This window comes from Eptesicus fuscus, chromosome 3, assembly GCF_027574615.1.
Source record: "Eptesicus fuscus isolate TK198812 chromosome 3, DD_ASM_mEF_20220401, whole genome shotgun sequence".
NCBI lineage: Eukaryota > Metazoa > Chordata > Mammalia > Chiroptera > Vespertilionidae > Eptesicus > Eptesicus fuscus.
The window spans coordinates 112,558,386-112,581,375 of NC_072475.1; the positions used below are offsets into that span (position 1 = coordinate 112,558,386).

Below are 22,990 nucleotides of genomic sequence, written 5' to 3' on the forward strand. Positions count from 1 at the left end.
TGCTCCAGAGAATGGCAGGTGACATCTATCTATACTAATAAAAGGGTACTAAGCTAATTAGACCAGAAGACCTTCCGGACATCCTTCTGGGGGAAGTGGGGGGACCATGGTGGCAGGGCTGAGGCAGAGGCAGTTAGGGGACAGCAGGCCAGCAGGGGGGGGGCAGTTGGGGGCAATTAGGTCACCAGGGGGGAACAGTTGGGGGCAAGCAGGCTGGCAGGGGGGGCAGTTGGGGGCAATCAGGCCACCAGGGGGGAACAGTTGGGGGCAAGCAGGCTGGCAGGGGGGGCAGTTGGGGGCAATCAGGCCACCAGGGGGGAACAGTTGGGGGCACGCAGGCTGGCAGGGGGGGCAGTTGGGGGCAATCAGCCCGGCAGGGGGGGGCAGTTGGGTGCGAGAAGGCTGGCAGGGGCCAGTTGGGGGCGAGCAGGCCAGCAGGTGGGGGCATTTGGGGGCAAGCAGGCCAGCAGGCAGGGGCAGTTGGGGGCAAGCAGGCTGGCAGGGGGGGCAGTCGGGGGTGAGCAGGCTGACAGGGGGAGCAGTTGGGGAGAGCAAGCCAACCTGGATGGCAGTGGGGGCAATCAGCCGGCAGGGGGGGGGCAGTTGGGGGCAATCATGCCAGCAGGAGGAGCAGTTGGGGGCAAGAGGCAGGCAGGGGGGGGCAGTTGGGGGTGATCAGACAGGCAGGGTGGGGCTGTTGGGGGTGATCAGGCTGGTAGGGGGGCATTTAGGGGTGATCAGACCGGAACGGGGAGCAGTTGGGAGCGATCAGGCTGGCAGGCAGAGTGGTTAGGGGAGATCAGGCAGGCAGGCAGGTGAGAGGTTAGGAGCCAGTGGTTCCAGATTATGAGAGGGATGTCCGACTGCAGGTTTAGGCCCGATCCCTGTGGGTCCCAGATTGGAGAGGGTGCAGGCGGGGCTAAGGGACACCCTCCCATGCACAAACTTTCTGCACCAGGCCACTAGTATTTATATATTGAAATCAAAGGAAGGGACATGAAATCCATGGATAGACTAGAGATGCGGGAGAAAGGAAAGTGGGGAAACCTCTGGGATTGGATAAAAAGTAAAATGATAGACACATACTTAGGTGGGTACAGGAACAACTAACATGATAATAATGAAGGAATTTGTGGTATCTGTCCTGGTGCTTAGCACATTAGGTTGTGCCTCAAGGGGTCCAGAAAAAGGGAAGTTACAAGTTACCCAGACATTCAAGGATATATTATAGATGCAAATATACACATAGGCTCAGTTAAGGTAAAGGTTAACCTTATCAGTGAAGATACCAGCCTAGGATGTAGCTATCCACGTAAACTTTTAGTTAAAGTTTAATTTCAGACCATTCTTTGTGATTACTTTAGGTCTCTGAGATTGCAAGACTGCCATGCAGGCCTTCCCTGAGCTTGTCAGGTTAGCACTTACATATGGTTCATTAAAAAAAGTGAACTCATAGAAATGAAGAATGGATTGCTGTTTGCCAGAGGTTGGGGATGTTGGGTTTTTTTATCCTCCTGTAATGGTTTCTATTTCTACGTTATTATTTTAACTCTTTTGTTTCATAAACATGTTACTTTGATGGGGACACTCAATTTCCTTTTTGAAGTTCTTCCAGGGGGCTTCCAATCCAGGCAGTGTTAGATGGCAAAACCCTGCAGCTGCTGCAAACACTCCAGGGAGGACACCAGCGGCACAGAGACCCCACCATCTTGAATAACAGAAATGCTTTAGACTAGAATCCTAGCCTCGCCACCACCCAGTCTGGTCTCGGAAGCAAACCTGGACACTACAGCCACTCTGGTAGAAGACCTGCCACCCCAGCTGCAGACGCACGGACCCTGAGACCATCACCTCCAAAGGTGTGCTGCTGAAAGCAATAAGTACAACCTCCCCCTCCCCAGCGCCGGAACTCAGAATTTGCCGCGTTCCCAGCCCTTAGGCACCCAGGCACTCCACTACCCAGGCAGTGCTTGGGAATCACTGAGAGACCCTAAGGGTGTGATTCTGCACAGTCAAGGACACGTGACCCTGCAGTAGAATTTCTGAACTGCTTCTTCCTATATAACTGCCCACGGACACCCCGGCTGTGCAACTTCAGTGCCAGGGCCCCTCAGAGTGCGTCAGAGCTCTGCACAGTCAAACGCACCACCAGTTCACGCACATTTCCAAAGCTGGCAAACTCACGGCCACAGACAAGGGAAGGTACCCTGAGCCCATATATCCACAGGGTCCTCTGGGGAGCTATTTCAAGCCCCTGCTGGGTGGAATTCTGTACAGACAAGGTCGCGCTGCCCCACAGCAGAAATTCCGAAACCCCTCTTCCTGAATAACAGCCCACATTCACCCTAGCTTCTCAACCTCAGTGCCAGAACCCCTCAGAGCGCATCAGAGCTCTGCGCCTGCAAACATACCTCCACAGAAGCGAATTTCCAACAGGCAGGCACCCTGAGCCCATCTGCACACCGGGTGCTAGTGGGAGTCACTGTGAGCTATCCCAAAGACGGTTCCTGGGTACAACTGTGAGTTCCCACTGGACACGCGTGATTTCAACTAAGGGTGCAAGACAGCAAAAACTGGGACACTCCCCTCCATAGCTGCTGACTTCTAGACACCACATTTGTGCCTCTCAAGCTTGCAGGCCTACATCAAGAGAACCCAAATAGGTCAAGTAGGGAGCTACACTAGATTACCAAGCCCAGGAGAACTGAGAGGTTACACCAGTAGCACCATCCCCAAAAGCACCTGGGTAGCAAAGAAAGTGGATCTACAACTAAAACATTACAGAAAAACATGGGAAGACAAAAAGGCAATCTCCAAAGGAAAGAAAAATGGAATCACCAGAAAGGGAGTTAACTGATATTGAGGCCAGCAGCTTATCAGAGAAAGAATTCAGAGTAATGGTTATAAGGATGTTTAAACGGATGGATGACAAATACACACAACTGAATGAGAACTATAAGGAGCTGAATGAGAATGTCGCCAGCATGAAAAGGAACCAAGAGAAGATGAAGAATGACATAGCTGCAATAAAGAACACAATGGAAGGCTTAAAGAGTAGACTAGAAGAGGCTGAGGACCGCATCAGCGAATTAGAAGACAAGGTAGGAAAAAACACAAACACAGCAGCAACTGGAAAGAAGACATAAAAAGCAAGAGGAGAGCCTAAGGGAGCTTTGTGACAACACAAAACGAAACAGTATTTGCTTAATTGGGATACCAGAAGGAGAGGAAGAGAAGCAAGGAATAGAAAACCTGTTTGAACAAATAATTACAGAAAACTTGCCTGATATTGGCAAGAAAAAAACCATGCAAGTCCAAGAAGTACATAGAGTCCCAAACAAGTTGAACCCCAAAAAACCGACACAAAGATACATCATAATTAAATTGGCGAACACCAACAACAAAGTAAGAATCTTAAAGACTGCCAGAGAGAGAGAGAAAGTTACCTACAAGGGATCTCCTATTAGGATATCAACCAATTTCTCAACAGAAACACACCAGGCCAGAAGGGAATAGAATGAAATATACAAAGTGATGCAAAGCAAGGGTCTGAATCCAAGAAAACTATACCCAGCAAGGCTATCATTCAAAATTGAAGGTGGAATCAGGAGCTTCACAGGCAAAAAAGGGCTAAGAGAGTTTATCACTACCACGCCAGCATTGCAAGAAATGCTAAAGGGACTGCTGTAAAAAGAAGAAAGAGAAAAGCAAGAAGAAATACAAACACTAAGGAAAAATATGACAACAAACATGTACTTGTCAATAATAACATTAAACGTAAATGGATTAAATGCACCAATCAAAAGATATAGGGTAGCTGAATGGATAAGAAAACATGTCCCATGTATTTGCTGTCTACAAGATACCCACCTCAGAGCAAAGGATTCACACAGACTGAGAGTGAAGGGATGGAAAATATTTTCAGGCAAATGGAAATGAGAAAAAAGCTGGGGTTGCGATACTTATTGTTAATAAAATAGACCTCAAAGAAAGGCCATAATAAGAGATAAGGAAGGCCACTACATAATACTAAAGGGAGCAATTCAACAAGAAGATATAACTCTGGTAAACATATATGCACCCAATGCAGGAGCACCCATATACATAAAAAATCTCCTGGAAGATATCTAGGGAGAGATTGACAACAATACAATCATAGTAGGGGACTTTAATACACCACTGACATCACTGTATAAATCCTCTAGACTAAAAATCAGCAAAAAAACAGCAATTCTAAATGACACACTAAACCTAATTGACATCTTCAGAACATTTCACCCCAAAGCCATGGAATATACATTCTTCTCAAGTGCACATGAGACATTTTCAAAAATAGACCACATATTGGGTCAAAAGCAAAGTCTCCCCAAATTCAAAAAGATTGAAATACTATCAAGCATTTTCTCAGGCCACAATGGCATAATATTAGAAATAAACTACAATAAAAACATTCCAAGAAAACAAAACACTTGGAGGATGAATAGCATGCTAATAAACAATGATTGGGTTATCAATAAGATCAAAGAAGAAATTAAAAACATTCTGGAGACTAATGACAATAATAACACAACATTGCAAATCCTATGGGACACAATGAAAGTAGTCCTGAGAAGGAAGTTTATAGCTCTACAGGCCTACCTCAAAAAAAAAAAGAAAAAATGGTAATAAATCACCTAACTCAACAACTCAAGAATTAGAAAGAGAGCAACAAAAAATCCCACAGTGAGCAGAAGAAAGGAAATAATAAAGATCAGAGCAGAAATGAATGACATAGAGACCAAAAAAAAAAAATACACAAGATCAACAAAACCAAGAGCTGGTTCTTCAAAAGGATAGAAAAGATTGATGAACTTCTGGCCAGGCTCACCAAGAAGGAAAGAGAGAGGACCCAAATAAACAAAATAAGAAATGAAAGAGGTGAAATAACAACAGACCCCACCGAAATACAAGAGATTGTTAAAAAATACTATGAACAACTCCATTCTAACAAATGAGACAACACGGAGGAAATGGACACATTCCTAGAAAAATACAACCTTCCAAAACTTACACAGGAAGATTCTAAAAATCTCAATAGGCTGATAACTATGGAAGAAATTGAAGCAGTCATCAAAAAGCTTCCAGCAAACGAAAGCCCCGGCCCAGACGGCTTCACAGGAGAGTTTTACCAAACATTCAAGGAAGAACTAAAACCTATCCTCCTCAGACTGTTCCAAAAAATTCAAGACAAAGGAACACTTCCAAGCTCCTTCTATGAAGCCAGCATCACCCTAATATCAAAACCAGGTATGACAACACAATGAAAGAGAATTACAGGCCAATATCCCTCATGAACATAGATGCCAAAATCCTCAACAAAATTCTAGCAAATCGAATCAAGCAGTACATCAGAAAGATCATACATCATGACCAAGTAGGATTTATCCCTGGGATGCAAGCATGGTACAATATTCACAAATCAATAAACGTGATACATCACATAAACAAATCGAGAGATAAAAATCATATAGTCATATCTATTGATGCAGAAAAAGCATTTGACAAAATCCAACACCCTTTCTTGATAAAAACTCTCAGCAAGGTGGGAATAGAAGGATCATACCTCAACATAATAAAAGCTATATATGTTAAACCCACACCTAACATCATACTCAATGGGCAAAAACTAAAACCATTTCCCCTAAGAACAGGAACAATACAGGGATGCCCACTCTCACCACTCCTGTTCAACATAGTGCTGGAAGTACTAGCCATTGCGATCAGTCAAGAAGAAGAAATAAAAGGCATCCAAATTGGAAAAGAAGAATTAAAACTCTCCTTATTCGCAGATGACATGATCAATGTTTATAGAAAACCCTAAAGACTCCATCAAAAAATTATTAGACTTAATAAATGAATTTGGCACTGTAGCAGGATACAAAATTAATGCCAAGAAATCTATGGCATTTCTATACACCAATAGTGAACTTACAGACAGAGAGTCTAAAAAAGCAATCCCATTTACCATCACACCAAAAAAATTAAGATACCTAGGAATAAACTTAACTAAGGAGGTAAAAGACCTATACATGGAAAACTATGCGACACTGAAAAAAGAGATAGAGAAAGACATAAACAGATGCAAGAACATACCATGTTCATGGATTGGTAGAATCAACATAATCAAAAAGTCCATACTACCCAAAGCAATCTATAAATTCAATGCACTTCCCATTAAAATACCAACTGCATATTTCACTGATCTAGAACGAACTCTCCAAAAATTCATCTGGAATAAAAAAAGACCCCTGAATAGCTGCAGCAATCCTGAGAAAGAACAACAAAGTAGGTGGGATCTCAATACCAGATTTCAAGCTGTATTACAAAGCCACTGTTCTCAAAACAGCCTGGTACTGGCACAAGAACAGACACATAGATCAATGGAATAGAATAGAGAACCCAGAAATTGACTCAAATTACTATGCCAATTAAATATTTGACAAAGGAGGCATGAAATACAATGGAGTCAAGATAGTCTTTTCAACAAATGATGTTGGCAAAATTGGACAGATACATGCAAAAAAATGAAGCTAGATCACCAACTTACTCTATACACAAAAATAAACTCAAAATGGATAAAGGACGTAAACATAAGTTGGGAAACCATAAAAATACTATAGAAATCCACAGGCAGCAAAATCTCAGACATATGCCAAAAGAACTTCTTCACTGATACTGCTCCTAGGACAATGGAAGCTAAAGAGAAAGTAAACAAATGGGACTACATCAAAATAAAAAGCTTTTACACAGCAAAGAAAACCATCAATAAAACAACAAGAAAGCCCACTACATGGGAGAACATATTTGCCAATGATATCAACAATAAGGGTTTAATCTCCAACATTTACAGAGAACTCATACAACTTAACAAAAAGAAGATAAACAACTCAATCAAAAAATGGGCAACTGATCTAAATAGACACTTTTCGAAAGAAGACAGAAGAAAGGCCAAGAGACATAAGAAAACCTGCTCAAAGTCACTAATCATCAGAGAGATGCAAATCAAAACAACAATGTGGTACCATCTCACACCTGTCAGAATGGCTATCATCAACAAATCAACAAACAACAAGTGTTGGCGAGGATGCGGAGAAAAAGGAACTCTTTTGCACTGCTGGTGGGAATGCAGACTGGTACAGCCACTGTGGAGAACAGTATGGAGTTTCCTCAAAAAACTAAAAATAGAATTCCCATTTGACCCAGTGATCCCACTCTAGGAATATATCCCAAGAAACTAGAAACACGAACCAGAAAGGATATATGTACTCCTATGTTCATAGCAGCACAATTCACCATAGCTAAGATTTGGAAACTGCCCAAATGCCCATCAGCCAATAAGTGGATTAAAAAACTGTGGTATATCTACACAATGGAATACTATGCTGTGGTAAAAAGAAGGAGCTCCTACCATTTGCAACAACATGAATGGAGATGGAGAGCATTATGCTAAGTGAAATAAGCCAGACAGAGAAAGATAAATATCACATGATCTCACTCATTTGTGGAATATAATGAATGGCATAGACTGATGAATAAGAACAGATCCAGAGACTGAGAAACATCGATCAGAACCTCAAACCTCAGGGAAGGAGGGGGTTGGAGAGAGAAATGGGGAGAGATCAACCAAGGGACTTGTGTACATGCAACAAGCCTAATCAATGGACACAGACAACAGGGGGGTGGGGCACGAGTTGGAGATGGGGGATAATGGGGGAATAAGGACACATAAAAAATAATAATAATAAAAATAAAAAAAATTTAAAAATAAAAATGAAAAAGAAATTGTGAGGTAACCAGAACCCCAAGGATGCCTGAGAACATCTTTCTTGCCATGCTAGCAGTCAACAGCTGTACAGTAAGATTATCTGGAGCAAATGGGGAAGTATTTTGGACTTATGTTCCTGACTCTTCATGGGTAAGAGCCCTTACGAGTGCTGATCCCCCTCCTAATGTATTCACCAATAATACCAAATACCTTGGTCATCCAGGAGGACCATGGGTGGGGCAAGGAAGTACAATTACACAGGGGACTCCACTTAGCTTCCCTTTCGTATGACACAAAATCAAACCATTGCTCCTTTGTATGTAAAATTAAAGAGAGGTTTTTGGCTTGTGTGGATACCAAAGAAAGGGACTACCACTAGTTGCTCCTGGGAGAGGTATAGAAAATGTAGCTAAGACCTTGCCTATACAAAAAGAAACTGGCAGACAGTTTGAAATGGAATTGCCATGGCCTAGAGCAAAGAATATCCTTACAGGATATAATGCCATTCTACAATGCCATTATAATTTTTTCCAGATTTGTGTTACCCCCATTACCTATAATAGTACCTCGCACCCTTGGGGATCAATAAAAAATCATCATCTTGGTGCTTGGAGACAAAGGTAACACATCTCTAGATATTTTAGAATTACAACAGCGTAATATACAATTATCCCAAACAAACTTACAAACTAATTCTTTGAATGTCTGACAGCAATTTAAAAAGGACATGAAAGGGTTTAAATCCCTTCCACTGTGTAGAGGGCCTCCTGGGAAGGTACCTGAGCATTCTAAATTGGCCCCTCTTGCCCTTTTGGCCAAGAGGGACCCGCTTCTCACAATCCAATTGTCAACAGCTGCTGCCTGAGCTTCTGTTCATGCCGAGGTTGAAGCCTCATGATGGCTGGTACCATGGATCTGTCTCTCACCCAGTGGGGTGAGCTGGGCCTCCTTGGAGAAGAAACCTGGGTTCCACAAGATATGTGATCAGTGCTGGGACCCTGCCAGCAGGCAAGGGGATCCCAAGGCAGGTGCTAGGCATGGAGGCCATGGGGGCGTAGGCGACCAAGGAGACAGAACTAAACCTCACATCACCCTGCTTGGCCCTGGAGGATGGCTGGTTAGCCAGAAACGGGTAAGATTCCTCAGGAAAGGAACAACCTAAGACAGGCACAGTTGCAAAGGGGCCATCAGGAGAGAACTTGGGGGTCAACAGAGGTGGGGCACAGACCTTCACACCTCCAAGTTTGCAGGCGCCTGAACCCTCACCCCAGCTGAGGGAGGTCTCCTGCTCCCATGGCTGCTTAGCTTCCCATGCCCAGCTCAAATCGGGACCCAGGTAACAGAGACTTGGCCGACAGCAGATGCCCTCTCACTGTAACAAGACTTGATGGAGATGTCTTGCACCCATGATGCAGGGAACTGGGGTCTTTGATATCTAAATCTAGCCTAGCACCAGGAATGCTCAGGGCCTACTCAGAAGGCAAACAATCCTCTCCACTAATATTTACAGGGTAAAATAAGATGGTTGTTAAAATATTAAATTTGACAGTAAAATAGTAGTCAATTTTTCAGACTAATTTAAATTGGCCAATTGAAATAAGTGACTATTCTAGAAAAATCATTGTACTGGACAAAAAAGCTGTTCCTAAAGTGTTAACTAAAATTTTTATTGGTAGTTCATCTCATGGTAAAATTGCGCAACATGTAATGAACCTAAAGCAGCCATATTTTAGTGCAAAAAAAAATAAAATTTAAAAGCTATCAAGATTACAGCATAAAATTTCCAAAAGCCTCCTAATATTTAAACCAAAAAAGGGGGGATGGTAGAAGAATATCATGTAAGGAAAAATATCTTGTAAATAAATAATATCTAGAAAATTTTTACTTTAGAAAATTAACTTTCATTTGTAATGCTAACAGCAAGACACCCAGGTAAAACATGCATGATGTCAAAACAAGCCAAAGGAAAATCGTTTGGGCAAAAAATGAAAAAGGATCACAAGTCAAATTTATAGAAAAGATTCCTTTATTAACTTTTGGTAGAGAATATGTTTGTGTATTTTCAGAAAACAACTCCGAGACCATGTGGATTCCTGCAACATAGAGGAATTGACAGGAGTGCTCCAGCCATGAAGACAGAAGAGAAGCAGTACAGAGATGAAAGACGCTGACGATGCCTTGCCATACTAGCAGTCAGCAGATGTGCGTCACTGCAGATTTCCCAGGACCAAACCAGAGAGGGTCAGACCTGCATTACCACCATTTGTCCACCATCCAGAACTGAGATATCATTGCTGTTATGTACACATAAAGAACTGTTGGACATAGAAATTGGCCTCAAAAGAACTGTTGGCCCAGAAAGCAACTCACTATAGACTGATTCATTTGCCTGTCAGCATTACCATTATTGCTTGTCTCATTTTTGGTTCCTATAAGTGTATTCCTAGTGTCACATGAGCTCACTCACCTAGGGGAAAAGATGAACAACATAGACTGAAAAACAAGAACAGCATCGATCAGACTGTCAGACCTCAGAGGGAAGGTAGGGGAGGGTGGGGATAAGGGAGATAGATCAACCAAAGGACTTGTGCACTTGCATATGAGCCTAACCATTGATCACGGACAACAGGGGGGTGGGGGCATGCGTGGGGGTGGGGGTTGGGATTGGAATGGGGGGGCGGGGGTTATGGACAAATATGTGATACCTTAATCAATAAAGTAATTTTTAAAAAAGAAGTTTAAGTTTAAAAAATTTGGCTCTCAAAAGAAATTTCAGTTGTACTGTTGATATTTGGCTCTGTTGACTAATTAGTTTGCTGACCACTGTCCTATATAATAAAAGCCTAATATGCTAAGTGTCTGATCGTCCAGTCAGCCGTTCAACCAATCAAAGAGTAATATGCTAATGACATTCTAAGGACACTCAGTCACTTCCTATGATGTGCACTGACCACCAGGGGGCAGATGCTCCGACTGGTAGGTTAGCTTACTGCTGGGGTTTGGCTAATCGTGACTGAGCAAGATGGGCTGGACATGCCCTAGAGCTGTCCCACGGTCCTTCCCTGGCTGGCCAATCTCCTATGTCCCTCCCCAGCCCCATTATGCACTGGTGGGGTCCCTCAGCCTGGTCTGCACCTTCTTGCAATCCGGGACCTCTCGGGGTATATCATAGAGCTGGTTTCAGCCCGATCCCACAGGCCAGGCTGAGAGACCCCACTGGTACACAAATTCGTACACCGAGCCTCTAGTAAACAAATACATGAATGGATGGAAAGTTTGATATGGAACAGAATATTTTAGAGTCTCACATTACCTTTGTAGAAATTACTTATTATTGCAAGATGAAAAGAATAATTTTAGAGTAGAGATGCTTGACAGATAGCACCTTAATCAAATGATCAAAATAAAGATCATCAGAAGATCCTAGATGGCAGCCAACAGGACATCAGTGAGGAAGAGAGTGTGAGTTAGTGAGGGAGTAAAAGAGGAATGCAGGGCATGTGTGTATGTGTGAGTGAAAGACAGTTATATTATAAAACTGTTGGGGGCTGGCGGACCAGGCTTCCTTAGCTGGGTGGCCTGTCTTACCGCTGCAATCTCTCCTGGGGTGGCTGGCTCTGCCACAGAGACCACACCATCTTGAAGAGGAGAGTGGCTGTGACTGGGAGCCCAGTCTCACCTCCATCCAGGGAGACATCAGACACCACCAAGGACCCTACAGCCACACTGGCCAGGGACCTGATGCCTCGGCTGTGAACCCACAAACACTGAGACTCCAGCATTCCCAGCCGCGGGCTCCTATATAGTTTGTCCAAGGAGAGACAAAATGGAGGCAAAATAGGCGGACTGGTTCAGTGCCTTCTCATGGAACAGATAGAAGAAACAACTAAATCCAATAACATCCACCCTGAATTGGCGAATGAAACACAGCTGGTGCAACAATCCATGGTCGGAAAGGTCAAAGGTTGACTGGAAAATGGTAGGATCAGGGATCTGGGCTGGAGGGAGAAATGCACGTAGCCAGGACTAGAGTCTCAGACAGAGACTGCACTATACCAAATCCGAGTCCCTTGGGGACAGTGTAGTGCTCAACTGTGGAAGAGGGTCCACAGGGCTGCTGGAGGCAGGGGACTCTAGATCTAAGCCCACATCCATGGGAGGCTGCACCCAGAAAGGCAGCCTGGAGTTCTGCACTGGCCGTGCAGTGCTGGGGGGAAAGAGACATGCGGCAGCGCAGTTGTTCTGTCTTTATAACTTCCTTGCCTTTACTCACTAAACCCAGTGAATAGGATCTTTCAATTACAAACAATCACCGAGGCAGCGATGCAGGGGAAGGAGGTTTTATGGAAGCTGGAGATTAAAATAGGAAGAAATTATTAGAAAGCCAGCTCTGGGACAGTCTGGTACCTCCAACCCTGAACAGACATTTTTCTCCTGGAAACCAGACCCCTCCTAGCAGCACAGCTGCACCCAGCCTTGAGCTTGGCAGGGAAACAAAGATTCCAAATACCCCCAGGGAGCCCTTAGGGACTGGGTTGAGGGGCCATTTGGTCCCAGAAACTAATACAGCAACACTGCCACTTAGAGCCTGTGTCAGAAAGAGACACTTGTGTAAATAGGACTGAAAGCAAGAAGAAAAACAAAGGGGTAGATTGAACCCACCTGCCTGAAATCAAAGTTGTGGCATCTGACATAGAGGAGCAGTAGGATCGATGGGAACTTCAACACAGTGCTGACTATGAACAAACTTCACTACTTCACTTTTTTATTTTTTTTTTATCTTTTACTTAACACATTGCGGTCCAGTAGTTTTATTGCTAGCTTAACCCAGTGGCCAGGTAAGTTTCTATTGTATGAGTACAAAAATCATTTTACATAAATGTTAAAGGCACACTTTAAAATTAAATACCCTTTGCATTTTGAAGTTATTAATTACATGTTCTTACAAGATAATATCTCTTGCCGAAACCGGTTTGGCTCAGTGGATAGAGCGTCGGTCTGCGGACTGAAAGGTCCCAGGTTTGATTCCGGTCAAGGGCATGTACCTTGGTTGCGGGCACATCCCCAGTGGGGGGTGTGCAGGAGGCAGCTGGTCGATGTATCTCTCTCATCGATGTTTCTAGCTCTCTATCCCTCTCCCTTTCTCTCTGTGAAAAAATCAATAAAATATATTAAAAAAAAAGATAATATCTCTTTAAAGTATGATACTTTGTAAAGCACTGTGTAATATGAAGTGGAACTAAACAAAGCTGACAAATGTAATGTGTTTCTCTTCTCTCACTTTTGCATTCTTCGCAAACTTTAGTAGGATATTTCTTTTTATATAAAGTTTCTGCAATTGAAACACTACTGTAATAGTTATCTTGGTATATGTGATGCCCCAATTCCTAATACAGCCAAAGTAGTGACAGAATAGAGTCATTCAATTTTTTTCCTTCATCTGTGCAAATTTCCATATTGCAAATATACCCAGCCTTGCTCTCACATACCATTCTTACAAGTAAACCATATTTAATAATTTTAGATAAGCTGTAAGTTCAAAATAGAAGATGTCCCCTCCAGGGAATCATGCCTTCATCTAATGATAATTCTTGTGTAGATTTATACATTGTTTGAAATTTAATAGTAAAGTGGTCGAGTACAGATTGAATTTTAAATAGCCTGGATAAAGATTTAGTCATGTTTGCATTGTCACTGAAATTCCAATAAGTCCAGATTTGTTCAAAATGATTTCAACTCATTATCTGAGGAAATATTGGAACAGCTAGAACTAAATTTGTAGAATATTCTTTTCAGGTATCCTTTCTAGTACACCCCATTAGCACTATAAGTCCTAACCTTTTTTCATATCTGTTGGAATAACAGGAGACCACTTTATTGCTTTCAAAGTTTTGTGCTTTCCCAAATTTTGGTTGTAATATATGTTCAATTAATGACAAAATAGTTCAAGCAGATTGTCGTAAAAAATCAAGTTGGTGACTTCAATTATGTTCTTAAAATCAGACAATATAACTGTAACCCCAGAATTACCTTCAAATTTTTCCAAATTAGGTTGAAAGTCCACTTTTGACCAATCATCTCAGCAACCATGAGGCAATTTACATTCAAAATCATGTGTGGAATTGTTCAAATTTTCAGGTTTGAAATCACTTGAAATTACTATATATTTTTTTTTTTTTTGCCTTTTTGGAGGAATAATTATATCACTGCCACTGTCAAAGCTTTCATCACTTTCACTTGGAATATCTGATAAATTGTCAGCAAATATATCCAGAATTTTATCATGTTCTTTGTCACTATCCATGGTTACTGAGCAAGTTAAAAGTATCAAATTGATATAAAAAACAGTTATTTTTATTACTAATTACAAGAGACTAATCACTTTTAATTCTTTTTGTAATTTTTAACTTTAGCAAATGCGTTTTCCATTACACTGTTTCTTTCTAAATGACAATGAAAAACAAGAATTCTCGTGATTGGCCACAAGCCTTAGAACAGAAATAATGAGCATTCTCAGGATCCGTACTCAATGTGTTACGAAACTAAAAATTTCTTTTCATTATTTTATTTTTGGGTTATTATTTTTATTTATTATCATTATTTTTTTAACCTTTCATTTTTTTGGATTAGTGTTCTACATTCTATTTTTATTTTTTATCATTATTTTACTCTATCTCATTTTTTTCTTTATGCCAACGCTTTCCTCTTCATGTCTCCCTTTTTCATCCTGTTTCTCTTCTCCTATTCCTGCTTTGGATTTTCTCTCTTCTTTCTTTTTACTCCTTGTTAAAAACTGATCTTTATCTGCTTTATTAACACATTACTATTATAGTAGTTTCTGTTGGCTTACTCATATATCTAATTTCCTATCCCCTGCTCCAAGTCCATGCACCCTTCTCTTTTCTCTTTCTTTGATAGCCAATTTCTTTTACTTTCTTGTTGTTGTTGTTTGATTGTTTGTTTTGTTTTATTTTTATGCTTTTGTTTTTCCTCTCCTTGCTTGTTTTCTTCTTCTACTAAAAGCTTAATTAGTTTCATTACCAAACCCAGGCCTATCTGCTTTCTACTCTACTGTCCTTTTCCAAAAATAGATGAATATATAGATAGATAGATTAAAGACATGGGAAATTTTTTAAATTTTATATATATATAAATTTTCTTATCCTACCTAATAAAAGAGTAATATGGGAATTGACTGCAACCTCGCTATGCCCAAGCCATGCCCACCAGCCAATCAGGGCAAGTATGCAAATTAACCCAACCAAGATGGCGGTTCATTTGCATACATAGGCGCCCTGAGCTGACCCCCTGCAATGGATTGCAGGGAGCTGGGGTCCGCTCTGGCACCAGGCCAAAAGCTTCCGAAGGAGGCTTTCAGCCTGATGCATGAGCAGAACCCCTCCGATTGACCGCAGGGAGCTGGGTGTCCGCTCCAGCACCAGGACGAAAGCCTCCGGCGGAGGCTTTTGGCCTGGAGCCGGAGAAGACCCCCTGAAATCGATCGCAGGGAGCTGGGGGTTGCTTCGGCCTGTTGCAGGAGCGGACCCCTGTGATCGATCGCAGGGAGCTGGGAGTCTCCTCTGGCACCTGGTCAAAAGCCTCTGCTGCAGGCTTTCGGCCTGATGCATGAGCGGACCCCCTCCGATTGATCGCAGGGAAATGGGTGTCTGCTTCGGCCTAGTGCACGAATGGACTCCCTGCGATTGATTGCAGAGAGCTGGGGGTTGCTTCAGCCTGGTGCATGAGCAGACCCCCTCCGATTGATCGCAGGGAAATGGGTGTCTGCTTCGGCCTAGTGCACGAATGGACTCCCTGCGATTGATTGCAGAGAGCTGGGGGTTGCTTCAGCCTGGTGCATGAGCAGACCCCCTCCGATTGATCGCAGGGAAATGGGTGTCTGCTTCGGCCTAGTGCACGAATGGACTCCCTGCGATTGATTGCAGAGAGCTGGGGGTTGCTTCAGCCTGGTGCATGAGCGGACCCCCTCCGATTGATCGCAGAGAGCTGGGTGTCTGCTCTGGCACCAGGCTGAAAGCCTCCGGTGGAGGCTTTTGGCCTGGTACCAGAGCAGATGCCCTGCAATTGATCGCAGGGAGCTGAGGGTTGCTTTGGCCTGGTACACGAGTGGACCCCCTGCAATCCATCCCCTGGGCAGGGAGCTGGGTGTCTGCTTTCAGTCTGGGCAGGAGCAGACCCCCTGTGATTGATCACAGGAGCTGGGTGTCCGCTCCTACCCAAGAGACATTCGGTCTAGGCAGGCCTGGGCAGGGGCTGAGCCGGTAATCAGAAGGAGCTGGAGGGGCCTGCTGAGGCCTAAAGCTTCAGCCAGAGGCTTTAGGCCTGGGCAGGACCCAGCCCTCAACTGGTGTGAACTATAGAGGAAACACCTTTTCTGACTGCACATTGGCTAAGCTTCCTATATGCCACTGATAATATTCTTAGTAACGTGGGTAATAAGAATCCAAAAAGTTGATCTAGGGTTTTTCCACCACACTTCTGGAGAAAAAAAATGAAGGTCTGCTGCTGGAGGGCTAAGAAATGTCATATCCTGCCCTAGCAGGTTTGACTCAGTGGATAATGCCTCAGCCTGCAGACAGCAGGGTCTGGGTTGGATTCTGATCAAGGGCATGTATCTAGGTTGCAGGCTCCTCCCTGGCTGGGGTCCAGATCAGGGCTCATGCAGGAGGCAACCAATCAAAGTGTTCCTCTCACTTTGATGTTTCTCTCTGTCTTTCCCTTTCTCTTCCACATTCTCTAAAAGTCAATGGAAACATATCCTCAGGTGAGGATAAAATATAAATAAAGAAATGCATATCCTATGAAAGACACATCTTGAAAATGCCTAAAGAAAGTTGTCATTTTTTCATGGTGAAGGGACTGGAGTCCGGGTTGATGAAAACACCTTGGTGGCTGCGATGACTGGCAGTGGCTGCAGCAGCAGGGTGATGGGGCTGGTGCCTTCCCCTGATCAGCCCAGTTGCCTCCCACAAAGGGAGGCCAGACTGCGGCTTAGGCTCACTCCCCGTGGGGCACGGGCCTAAGCCATCAATACGACATCCCCTGAGGGCTCCCATTATGTGAGAGGGGGCAGGTTGGGCTGAGGGACCCTCAACCCCCAGTGCACGAATTTTGTGCACTGGGCCCCTAGTGTGTGTGTGTGTGTGTGTGTGTGTGTGTGTGTGTGTGTGTGTGTATATATATATATATATATATATATTTTTTTTAAGATATAAATTTTAATAATTATTATTTTATTATAATTATTATTACTAGTAGCCATGCACACAAATTGGTGTACTAGTAGCTCTCTGAGGGGCCTGGCCACTCCCCACCCATTGCCTAGAGGCTTTCCGCAGTCCAGAGGCCCATCCACAGCCAATCACAGAATGTTTGCCTTGTCGCCAGGCTGATGAAGCCAGCATTCCCCCACCCCCGGGCCACTCCAGGCCCACCACCCAGAGGCCCTTTGCAGCCAGGGTGGATCACTTGCCTTGTCACCACAGGGATGAAGCAAGCATTCAGCCAGGTCGCTCACACTGACCACTCTCAGCGGCTGACCCCCAGGACTGGGGGAATCTGGCAGGGCTGAGAGGACTGGGTGCTGCCATCTTGTGGCTATGGGCCCTGTCATCTTTGTGACAGAGTGAAGGTTAATTTGCATATTACCCTTTTATTAGAAAGGATTAGTATTTTATTTTTTAATTGAGTATTTTGTTTTTTACTTTTCTTCTTATACACTAATTCTCTTTCTACCTCTTCTATACTGAATTGTGGCCATTCTCCCATTCATTCAATTCCTTTACCTTACCTTCTGGAAATAAGGTCTGCCTCTTAAGATTCGGCTCCCCTCCTTTTTTTTAATGGCTCTTAGTTGCTTTCATGTTTTGGATTAGTTGTTGGTTTTCTGGAGTTTTATCCCCATATAAATATTTTCCCCTTCTCTTTTCTTCTTTTTTCTTTTCTCTCTTACCTTGTCTACTTTTCTCAATATCATTTTTGCATTCTTTTCTCTCCCCTAATTCTCTTTTCTGTGAGAGTCACCTTTATTTGGGGTTATTGGTGTTGTGAATACATTCTTGTTCCCTCTGTGTTGTCTCTTGTCAAGTTTATTTTTGCCTTTTGTCAACATGGTAGAGAGTGAGCCACATAACCAGACACCCTGAGAGGAGCAAAAATGTGGAGACAAAAAAACAGCCCCCATAGGAAAGAAAATGAGTAATCACCAGAAAAGGACATAAATGAAATGGAGGCAAGCAATTTGTCAGAAAAAGAATTCAGAGCAATGGTCATAAGGAAGCTGAAAAGGATTGAAGACAAATTAAATAACATGTGTAAGAATCAAGTGGGAATGAAGAAGAACCAAGCAGAAATGAAGAATGACATAGCTGCAATAAAGAACACCATAGAGAGCATCAAGAGTAGTCAAGAACACCTGAGACTAGAGTTACATCTTGACAGCTATTGTCCTGGTGTGCTAGAGTTCTCAGAGAGAATCTGCTGGTCTTGATTCACTGACTCGGGCATTAAGTGCCCCTGGTAGTGCCCAAATCAGAAACATAGGGGGGGGGGAAAGAGTAGACAAGAACAACCTTAGGACCACATCAATGAGCTAGAAGACAAAGTAGGAAAAAAGACCCAAGCAGAGTAGCAACTAGAAAAAAAAAACACCTTAAAAATCAGGAGGAGAGCCTAAGGGAGCTTGGGGACACCATGCAATGAAACAACATCTGCATAATAGGGGTGCCAGAAGAAGAGGAAATTGAGCAAAGAATAGAAAAACTGTTTGAAGAAATAATGACAGAAAACTTCCCTGATATTGGGAAGAAAAACTCACACAAGTCCAAGAAGCTCACAGAGTCCCAAACAAGATGAACCCAAAAAGACTGACACCAAGACACATCATTATTAAATTGGCACACCAATGAGAAAATAGAATCTTAAAGGCAGCCAAAGAGAGACAGAAAGTTACCTATAAGGGATTTCCCATTAGACAATTAACTGATTTCTCAACAGAAACACAACACACCAGAAAGGAATGGAATGAAATAAGACAAAGTGATGCAAAGGAAGGGACTGAATCCAAAAATAATATACCCAGCAAGGTTATCATTCAAAAATGAAGGTGAAATCAGGAGTTTCACAGACAAAAAAGGGCTAAGGGAGATTATTACCACCAAGCCAGCAATGCAAGAAATGCTAAAGCAACTTCTGTAAAAAGAGGAAATAGGAAGGGAAGAAGGAGCACAGGCATAAAGAATAAAAATTACGATGAACAAGTACTTATCAATAATAACCTTGAAGGTAAATTAATTAAATGCTCCAATCAAAAGACATAAGGTAGCTGAGTGGATAAGAAAATATGAACCATATATTTGCTGTCTACAAGAGACCCACATCAGAACAAAGGAATCACACAGACTGATAGTGAAGGGATGGAAAAAATTTTCAGGCAAATTGAAATGAAAAACAAAAAAGTGGAGTAGGAATCCTTATATCAGACAAATTAGACCTCAAAGTAGGGGCCACAACAAGAGATAAGGAAGGCCACTTCATAATACTAAAGGAACCAATACAACAAGAGGATACAGCTCTAGTAAACATATATGCACCCAATACAGGAGAACGCAAACACATAAAAAAGACTTCTGGAAGATATCAAGGAAGAGATCAACGGCAATATAGTCATAGTAGGGGACTTTAATACCCCACTAACACCACTAGATAAATCCTCTAAACAAAAAATCAGCAGAAACATCAATTCTAAATGACTCACTAGATCAGATGGAATTAATTGACATCTTCAGAACATTTCACCCTAAAGCTGCAGAATATACATTCTTCTCATGTGCACACAGGACATTTTCAAAGATAGACCACATATTGGGACACAGGCAAAGTCTCTTCAAATTCAAGAGGATAGAAATCATATCAAGCATCTCTCGGATCACACAGGGATATAATTATAAATTAACTACAATACAAACAATGAAAGAAATAAAAAACTTGGAGACTAAATAGCATGATATTAAACAATGATTGGGTTACCAAAGAGATTAAAGAAGAAATAAAAAGTATCCTGGTAACAAACAACAATGAAAACACAACAATCCAAAATCTAAGGGACACAGTGAAAGCAGTCTTGAGAGGGAAGTTCATAGTTGTACAGGCCTACCTCAAAAAAAAAAAAAAAAGAAAGAAGAAAGAAAGAAAGAAAGAAAGAAAGAAAGAAAGAAAGAAAGAAAGAAAAAATGGTAATAAATTATCTAACCTGACAATTTAAAGAATTATACAGAGAGCAACAAGAAAATCTCAGAGTAAACAGAAGAAAGGAAATAATAAAGATCAGAGCATAAATAAATGACATAGAGACCAAAAAAAAAATACCTAAGATCAATGAAACCAAGAGCTGGCTCTTTGAAAGGATAAACAATATTGATGAACCTCTAGCCAGGATCACCAAGAAGCAAAGAGAGAGGACCCAAATTAACAAAATCATAAATGAAAGAGGTGAAGTAACAACAGACCCCTCAAAAATACAAAAGATTATTTAAAAATACTATGAATAACTCTATTATAATAAACTCGACAACAAAGACAAAACGATCATATTCTTAGAAAAATACAAGCTTCCTTAACTCAATCAGGAAGAATAAAAAAACCTGAATAGGCCAATAAGTACTGAAGAAATTGAAGCAGTAATAAAAAATCTTCCAGCAAACAAAAGCCTGGGTCCAGACAGGTTTACAAGGAAGTTCTACCAAACATTCAAAAAAGACCTAAAACCTATCCTCCTCAGACTATTCCAAAAAATTCAAGAGGAAGGCACACTTCCAAGCTCTTTCTATGAAGCCAGCATTACCCTAATTCAAAACCAGATAAAGACACTTCAACAAAAGAGAATTACAGACCAATATCCTTAATGAACATAGATGCTAAAATCCTCAACAAAATTTTAGCAAATCAGATCCAGCGTTACATTGGAAAAATCATACACCATGACCAAGTGCAATTTATTCTGGGGATGAAAGGATGGTACAATATAAACAAATCAATAAATGTGATATATCACATAAACCAATTGAGAGATAAAAATCACATAATCATATCAAATGATGCAGGAAAAGCATTTGACTAAACCCAACACCCTTCCTTGATAAAAACTCTCAGCAAAGTAGGAATAGAGGGATTATTCCTCAACATAATAAAAGCCTCATATGACAAACTTACAGCCAACATTATACTCAATGGGCAAAAACTAAAAGCATTTCCCCTAAGAACAGGAACAAGACAGGAATGCCCACTCTCACCACTCCTGTTCGACATGGTACTGGAAGTGCTAGCCATAGCAATCAGACAAGAAGAAGAAATAAAAGGCATCCAAATTGGAAAAGATAAGTAAAACTATCCTTATGTGCAGACGACATGATATTGTACATAGAAAACCCTATAGACTCCATCAAAACCTACTAGACTTAATAAATGAATTCGGCATTGTAGCAGGATACATTAACCCCCAGAAATCTATGACTTTTTTGTACACCAATAATGAACTCACAGAAGCAGAAACTAAAAAAAAAAAAAAAAAAAAAAAAAAAAAAAAATTAAAAGATCCCCTTATACTTGCACCAAAAAAAATATGATACCTAGGAATAAACTTAACTAAGGAAGTAAAAGACCTGTACTCAGAAAACTACAGGACATTGAAAAAAGAGATAGAGGAAGACATAAACAAATGGAAGTACATACTGTGTTCATGAATTGGTAGAAACAACATCATTAAAATGACCATACTACCTGAAGCAATTTATAGATTCAATGCAATCCCCATTAAAATACAAACATAATGGAGAAGACAAAATGATGGCAGAATAGACAGACTTGTCCCAAGCCTTGTCATGGAGCAGATAGAATGAGCAGCTGAAATGAATAACACCCACCCTGAATTGGTGAAGGAGACTCAGCTGGTGAGAAGGTTTGCAGCCGGGAATGGCAGAGGACCCGGGAGAAAGGTAAAATCAAGGTTCTGGCAGGAGAATGCTGCCAGACCTCTGAGCCCAGAGGGTCAGAGAGAAACCGCACGGCACCGAGCCGCGCCCCTTGGGACAGGCACAGCGTCTGACTGTGGAAAGGAGGTCCACAGGACTGCTGATGGCAGGGATTCTAGATCTGGGTCCACAGTCACAAAAGGCTGAGCCCAGAGGGGGCAGCCTGAAGGGCTGACCAGAACAAGCAGTGCCGGCAGGAGAGGAGCTCACAGAGGTGCAGTCTTTCCCCTCTCTGTGGCCTGTGATTTTCTTCACTGAACCTAGTTCATAGGACCTTTAGGATACGGACACTCACCCATGGCTGAGGTGCAGGAGAAGGTGCGGACTTGTGGAGTTTGAGGAGAGGCTGGGGAGAGGAGAGGGTCCAGAAGTGGCAGCGAGTCCGGTGCTGGATCATACCTGAGCCCAGAACCTGGGCAGCCATTTTTTCCTGAAGAGATAGCCCCTCCCTCCAGGCTCCAGGCAACTAATATAGTCACACCCAGAATACACCCTGAATGGTACAAATCATTTTTAAAAATCTGAATATTCCCTGAGAGTCCACAGTGACTGGCCTAAAGAGAGGCCTTCAGTTCTAGCAACAGGAAACTGAGAAACAGTACAGTACAGAAGACTGGGATCTTAAGTTAGCCAAAGGAACGACACTTCACTTTGTCATTTTTATTTTTTATTATTATTTTGTTATCTCTCTCTTTTTTTCTTTTTTTGTTTTGTTTGTTGCTTTATTTTCTATTTCTTTTTGAATTATTTTTCCATCACTATATTGTATTTTATTTTTATTTGTTGTTTTTATACCATTTTTAAATCAATTTTTTTGTAAATTTATTATTATTATTTTCTTCTGGTTCTCTTTCTTCTTATCCATTCATCCCCTTTCTACTTTATATATATTGAGTTGAGGTCCTACCCATATTCATCCAATTCTTAACCTTTTGCACTCAGATGTCGAGTGTGACTCGACATGGTTAGCATCGGTAGCCCATCCCTTCCCTCCCTCCATCCCTCCTCCTTTATTTGGGCTTTCCTTACATTAAATAAATAAGTTTGTATGAAAAGAAACTACAGTTTTTTATTCTACTGCCACGCTTTGTAAAATCTGGGGTATTTAAAAAATTAAATCCCAAGTAGAATAAAGGAATCG

General features: G+C 42.0%; 1 non-coding gene across 1 annotated transcript; it reads left to right on the forward strand.

Annotated features, from left to right (window-relative positions):
* Positions 1–18,235: 18,235 nt before the first annotated feature.
* On the forward strand, positions 18,236–18,364 carry LOC114229980 (small nucleolar RNA SNORA3/SNORA45 family). Its single transcript, XR_003615823.1, has one exon. It is a non-coding gene; the product is annotated as a small nucleolar RNA SNORA3/SNORA45 family (small nucleolar RNA).
* The last annotated feature ends 4,626 nt before the right edge of the window (positions 18,365–22,990 follow it).